The sequence below is a fragment of the Bidens hawaiensis genome, unplaced genomic scaffold, assembly GCF_021521415.1.
Source record: "Bidens hawaiensis isolate Kalapana, Puna unplaced genomic scaffold, B.hawaiensis_p1.1 tig00008858_1, whole genome shotgun sequence".
Classification (NCBI taxonomy): Eukaryota; Viridiplantae; Streptophyta; class Magnoliopsida; order Asterales; family Asteraceae; genus Bidens; species Bidens hawaiensis.
The window spans coordinates 356,852-364,182 of record NW_027491639.1 but is presented as its reverse complement, the minus strand read 5'-3'; the positions used below and the strand labels follow the sequence as shown (position 1 = coordinate 364,182).

At 45.2% G+C, this 7,331-nt stretch overlaps 1 pseudogene across 1 annotated transcript; it reads left to right on the top strand.

Moving 5' to 3' along the window:
* Window positions 1-4,657: 4,657 nt before the first annotated feature.
* On the top strand, window positions 4,658-5,719 carry LOC143530144 (secoisolariciresinol dehydrogenase-like; annotated as a pseudogene). Its single transcript, XR_013134798.1, has 2 exons — window positions 4,658-4,683; window positions 4,849-5,719. The product of XR_013134798.1 is annotated as a secoisolariciresinol dehydrogenase-like (transcript).
* Window positions 5,720-7,331: the final 1,612 nt, after the last annotated feature.

Here is a 7,331-nt window from a genome sequence, read left to right as displayed (position 1 = left end):
GCACTTGCGAGTCACCACTCTATCGCCGGGCATGCGCGCATCAGGCTACGTGCCAAAACTTCAAGGTTGGGAATCCTCCTAATATCCCATATGGCTACGCGCCAAACTTCAAGGTTGGGAATCCTCCTAATATCCCATATGGCTACGCGCCAAACTTCAAGGATGGGAATCCTCCTAATATCCCATATGGCTACGCGCCAAGGTTTGGAATCCTCCTAAAATCCCATATGGCTACGCGCCAAACTTCAAGGTTGGGAATCCTCCTAATATCCCATATGGCTACGCGCCAAAACGTCAAGGTTGGGAATCCCCCTAATATCCCATATGGCTACGCGCCAAACTGCAAGGTTGGGAATCCTCCTAAGATCCCATATGGCTACACGCCAAACTTAGGGGTGGGAATCCTCATACCATATGTTCACGCATCACATATGCTCACTCATATTACACATGCTTACGCATCACATGCTTACGCATCACATGCTTACGCATCACATGCTCGCACATGTCACAGTCTACACGCACGCGCACGCAACATCTGCACGTGGCACATAACACAAAACCAAAGTCTACGCGCACGTGCATGCAACATCTGCACGTGGCGCGTGACATAAAGTAGCTCATAAGACGCCTCGCGCGCAAGCTGTTATTATTCTTACAGCCCGTAAGTCGCCTCACGCGCTGGCTTTATTATTCACACAGCTCATAAGACGCCTCGCGCGCAAGCTGTTATTATTCTTATGGCCCGTAAGTCGCCTCACGCGCAGGCCTTTATTATTCACACAGCTCATAAGACGCCTCGTGCGCAAGCTGTTGTTATTCTTACAGCCCGTAAGTCGCCTCACACGCAGGCCTTTATTATTCACAGCTCATAAGACGCCTCGCGCGCAAGCTGTTATTATTCTTACAGCCCGTAAGTCGCCTCACGCGCTGGCTTTATTATTCACACAGCTCATAAGACGCCTCGTGCGCAAGCTGTTGTTATTCTTACAGCCCGTAAGTCGCCTCACGCGCTGGCTTTATTATTCACACAGCTCATAAGACGCCTCGCGGGCAAGCTGTTATTATTCTTATGGCCCGTAAGTCGCCTCACGCGCAGGCCTTTATTATTCACACAGCTCATAAGACGCCTCGTGCGCAAGCTGTTGTTATTCTTACAGCCCGTAAGTCGCCTCACGCGCAGGCCTTTATTATTTACAGCTCATAAGACGCCTCGCGCGCAAGCTGTTATTATTCTTACAGCCCGTAAGTCGCCTCAAGCGCTGGCTTTATTATTCACACAGCTCATAAGACGCCTCGCGCGCAAGCTGTTATTATTCTTATGGCCCGTAAGTCGCCTCACGCGCAGGCCTTTATTATTCACACAGCTCATAAGACGCCTCGTGCGCAAGCTGTTGTTATTCTTACAGCCCGTAAGTCGCCTCACGCGCAGGACTTTATTATTCACAGCTCATAAGACGCCTCGCGCGCAAGCTGTTATTATTCTTACAGCCCGTAAGTCGCCTCACGCGCTGGCTTTATTATTCACACAGCTCATAAGACGCCTCGTGCGCAAGCTGTTGTTATTCTTACAGCCCGTAAGTCGCCTCACGCGCAGGCCTTTATTATTCACAGCTCATAAGACGCCTCGCGCGCACGCTGTTATTATTCTTACAGCCCGTAAGTCGCCTCACGCGCTGGCTTTATTATTCACACAGCTCATCAGACGCCTCGCGCGCGCAAGCTTTATTACTTTCACAGCTCGTAAGTCGCCTCACGCGCCAGCTCAATTATTATTCTTATAGCTCATAAGACGCCTCTCGCGCGCAAGCTTTATTACTTTCACAGCTCGTAAGTCGCCTCACGCGCCAGCTCAATTATTATTCTTATAGTTCATAAGACGCCTCTCGCGCGCAAGCTTTATTACTTTCACAGCTCGTAAGTCGCCTCACGCGCCAGCTCAATTATTATTCTTAGCTCGTAAGACGCCTCACGCGCAGGCTTTATTATTCTACAGCTCGTAAGACGCCTCTCGCGCGCAGGCAAGCTTTATTACTTTCACAGCTCGTAAGTCGCCTCACGCGCCAGCTCAATTATTATTTTCAAAGCTCATAAGACGCCTCTCACGCGCAAGCTTTATTACTTTCACAGCTCGTAAGTCGCCTCACGCGCCAGCTCAATTATTATTTTCAAAGCTCATAAGACGCCTCTCGCGCGCAAGCTTTATTACTTTCACAGCTCGTAAGTCGCCTCACGCGCCAGCTCAATTATTATTTTCAAAGCTCATAAGACGCCTCTCGCGCGCAAGCTTTATTACTTTCACAGCTCGTAAGTCGCCTCACGCGCCAGCTCAATTATTATTTTCAAAGCTCATAAGACGCCTCTCGCGCGCAAGCTTTATTACTTTCACAGCTCGTAAGTCGCCTCACGCGCCAGCTCAATTATTATTTTCAAAGCTCATAAGACGCCTCTCGCGCGCAAGCTTTATTACTTTCACAGCTCGTAAGTCGCCTCACGCGCCAGCTCAATTATTATCCTTATAGCTCATAAGACGCCTCTCGCGCGCAAGCTTTATTACTTTCACAGCTCGTAAGTCGCCTCACGCGCCAGCTCAATTATTATTCTTAGCTCGTAAGACGCCTCACGCGCAGGCTTTATTATTCTACAGCTCGTAAGACGCCTCTCGCGCGCATGCATTATTATTATTTTAGCTCGTAAGTCGCTTCTCGCGCCAGCTTCATTATTATTATAGCTCGTAAGTCGCTTCTCGCGCCAGCTTCATTATTATTATAGCTCGTAAGTCGCTTCTCGCGCCAGCTCCATTATTATTATAGCTCGTAAGTCGCCTCACGCGCGGGCTTCATTATTATTATAGCTCGTAAGTCGCCTCGCGCGCAGGCTTTTATTACAACATGTCACCATCATGAAGAAAACCTCTCAAAACTCAGACAATAAAGACAAGGCCAAAGAAAAGGGAAAAAACCGCCTCACACCTTATAAAGTCCAGCGCTTCACCTAGACGCTTGCGCGCCCAGGAGCAACACTGGACTTGGGGGGGCTTGTAGGGGTATGGTACTAAAACCCGGTTCTACGACCCTAAATCTATTATGTTTGGCCTATTTTATCGCATGGACTAATACAATGTTATTGGGCCGAGGGGGTTTTGTGGAGGTAACCCTAACTGGGCTAGGCCCATTAGGGTACCATAATGGTGGCCATGAGACTCTATATAAGGAGGTCTCCACCTCCTTATCAAGGGTCATGCTCAATAAGAGCCACCACCACTTTTTGTGTCTGTAAACAAGAAATCCTCAGGATATCTTAGCAGTCACCTCCACACCCCCGAAACCATTGCAGGTGCCCAGCATTGCAGGTCGCAGGCGCAGCCGGGGAAGAAGAAGATCAAGACGTGGTTCGTTCATCTCGAAAATCCGTGGAAACATCGTCATGGATCAGGTAAGATTCATTTCGTGCTTCGACAATTCCCAATCCACAAGTACTATAGACAGCTTGCTGACTTCTTCTGGGTCAACGGTTTCTATAGCATAACAATGGCCCTTTGGTTAATCGTTGGCAAAGGACAATGTTTTTTAAGTATGTTCAACCTTTGGTTCTTAGCCTCGATATTGCTCATCGAGTTGCTCGATTACTTATTAGTATTGCGGGCACAACTCAACCTATTTAACGTTTTCTTTCTCGTGTGCATTAATTATTCACCATTAACAGACGACGACATTGTGATGCTACAAGTAACTAGCGGGGTGGTTTTCGTGATCCATGGTGTTTTTATAGGGAGCTTATATGTTTCCGGAATGAACAAAAAGTATCAAGAGAGTGAAAAGGAGAACTTTATCATGTGTTTATTGTTCGGTCTAAACATGTCGTGTACACTTTTGCTCAACGGTTGTGCGACCTTCTGTTGCCTGTTGGTTACACGGATGACCCGTGTTTGGAAGATATTGGGCATTGGACTTTTGGGAATTTTAGGATTGTTGAGTGTGATATGTTGCGTTTTGTGTATGGTTGGTCGGTGGAAAGAGTATTGTAGACGTCGGGCGCGTGTTCAGCCTACACAAGACTCGGTTGAAGTATAACTTGATTTCTCAAGATCAAATGTTAAGATGGTGAGATAATTGCTAATGGTGCTTTTAATTTTGTTTATTTTGCTAATATTATTCACGGGTGGATAATGTCAAAATAAGTAGGCTCTTCAAAATTACTTTTCCGGGTCTATCAAGAAAAACCTTTTTCCGGGTTCGGTTATCCAATGACTTTTGGGTATATCTCCGCTTAGGTTTTGAGTGTAATGTCAATTTTGTTTATGTAATTTAATTTAGCTTATATAAAAAAATAACAAGTATCAACTTAACATTGTCTAGAAGAAGAACTAGTTAATTATCATGGAGTATAGCCATTCTTATTTTGTAGGGTAAAAATGTGGTTAGAATGTATAATAAGAGGTCAAGGGTTTAATTATAGTAAACTATAACATTTAGTCGTTAAAAAATAAATAAAATTATGTGTGTATGAGTTAACTAAAGTTGAGTTGGGCCTAGGCCCCCTTCGGCCTTCACTTAAATACACCCTGCTTGTCCCTAAATAAGAAGGTGCAAGGTGAAGCATCTTACCATTGAAATTGTGCTTTATTATTCCGTTGAAGAAGCTAGTAGCATCATCAATGGCCTCTACACCTCCTAAAGCAAGGTATGCTTTATTATTTCATAAAAAAAAAATATGGATTATTTATTTCTTGCTTATAAAAGAGTGATCTAGAAGCAAGATAAATTGTTATAAATTGCTAGCACAAGTTAACTAACTATAAATGATACGTTGTAGTTGTTTTTTGACAAAGAATGAAATTTATTTTAGACTGACGAACAAGATAGCAATTGTCACCGGTGGAGCTCAAGGTATTGGAGAGTCTATCGCAAGGTCGTTCGTGGAGCATGGAGTGAAAGTAGTTATTGCTGATATTAGAGATGACTTAGGGAAATCAGTTGTGAAGACATAGGAGTTGAGTCGGTTTGTTTCATTCATTGTGATGTAACCATCGAATCAGATATTGAGAATGTTGTCACCGCGACTATTGCTAAATACGGGCAACTAGATATCATGGTTAACAATGCAGGGATAACCGATGCCCCAAAACTTAGCATTCTAGACAATGACAAGTCCGACTTTGAAAGGGTTATCGATGTCAACTTAACTGGAGTTTTCTTGGGAACTAAACATGCAGCACGAGTTATGATCCCAAAATGCAACAGAAGCATCATAACGATTGCAAGTGTAGCTTCTATCACGGGTGGGGGTGCAACTCATGCTTACACTGGCTCAAAACATGGTGTGGTGGGACTAGCGAAGAATGTTGCTGCAGAGCTTGGAAAGTATCAAATTCGTGTTAACTGCATATCTCCCTATCTTGTACCAACTAAGATCGCATGCGAATTCTTCAATATTGATGATATCTCGAATGTTTACTCTAACCTTGAAGGGTAAGACACCTGGACTAGAAGATATTGCAAATGCAACTCTCTTTTTAGCTAGTGACGAGTCTGGATACATAAGTGAACATAACTTGGTCGTTGATGGTGGTTTTAGTGTTTTGAATCCCACATTTGGCTTGTTTTCATGGCCGACAAACTAGGGTCATAAACCTCGACGTCGTGTTTGTATTTCTATTTCGTGTGGTTGTTTTTATTTGTTTTGTGTGCAAGCAAAATGATTAATGCAATAATGTTGTTCGATGTAAATCATAATTTGCAAAGGTAGCGGAGAGAGATGTAATGTTTGAAAATACTCAAGCCCAACTGTACAATTAAGCCCTGTAGGGGTATGGTACTAAAACCCGGTTCTACGACCCTAAATCTATTATGTTTGGCCTATTTTATCGCATGGACTAATACAATGTTATTGGGCCGAGGGGGTTTTGTGGAGGTAACCCTAACTGGGCTAGGCCCATTAGGGTACCATGATGGTGGCCATGAGACTCTATATAAGGAGGTCTCCACCTCCTTATCATGGTCATGCTCAATAAGAGCCACCACCACTTTTTGTGTCTGTAAACAAGAAATCCTCAGGATATCTTAGCAGTCACCTCCACACCCCCGAAACCATTGCAGGTGCCCAGCATTGCAGGTCGCAGGCGCAGCCGGGGAAGAAGAAGATCAAGACGTGGTTCATTCATCTCGAAAATCCGTGGAAACATCGTCATGGATCAGGTAATATTCATTTCGTGCTTCGACATGTAGGGGTATGGTACTAAAACCCGGTTCTACGACCCTAAATCTATTATGTTTGGCCTATTTTATCGCATGGACTAATACAATGTTATTGGGCCGAGGGGGTTTTGTGGAGGTAACCCTAACTGGGCTAGGCCCATTAGGGTACCATGATGGTGGCCATGAGACTCTATATAAGGAGGTCTCCACCTCCTTATCATGGTCATGCTCAATAAGAGCCACCACCACTTTTTGTGTCTGTAAACAAGAAATCCTCAGGATATCTTAGCAGTCACCTCCACACCCCCGAAACCATTGCAGGTGCCCAGCATTGCAGGTCGCAGGCGCAGCCGGGGAAGAAGAAGATCAAGACGTGGTTCGTTCATCTCGAAAATCCGTGGAAACATCGTCATGGATCAGGTAAGATTCATTTCGTGCTTCGACATTGGCGCCATCCGTGGGACGGCAACGAACTGCCCTTCGATCTTCATCTCGGCTGTCAGATCTCTCCCAAGAAAAACACAGATTTGGAAGTTTACAGAAAAAGGCTTCAAAGCTTGTTCTATTAAAGCTCAAAAAGATCCATAGATCTAAAAAGAGGCTTCCAGATCTGGGCAAGAAGGAAAATCCGTGATTCGAACGATCAGATATCCGAATCTGTGAATCTGTGATTCAGGATCTCCGAATCTGTGATGGTTTTAAATCTGCTCCGGGCTTCAGATCTGTCCAGATCTTATTTACAGATCTAGGTCTAGATTACAGACCTGGATTTTAGGTCTAAAGTTGCAGATCTAACTCTTAAATTGCAGATCCAGAAGTTACTAGACTTCCGCCGCCATGTACGCACGCCCGGGGGTTCTCACTCCCAGCCGTGCATGTGCCGCCGCGGAAACCACCATCTGGGTTTTGCGCAAGAGACCCCCGCCATGCACACGCACTTGCGAGTCACCACTCTATCGCCGTGCATGCGCGCATCAGGCTACGCGCCAAAACTTCAAGGTTGGGAATCCTCCTAATATCCCATATGGCTACGCGCCAAGGTTGGGAATCCTCCTAATATCCCATATGGCTACGCGCCAAACTTCAAGGTTGGGAATCCTCCTAATATGCCATATGGCTACGCGCCAAGGTTGG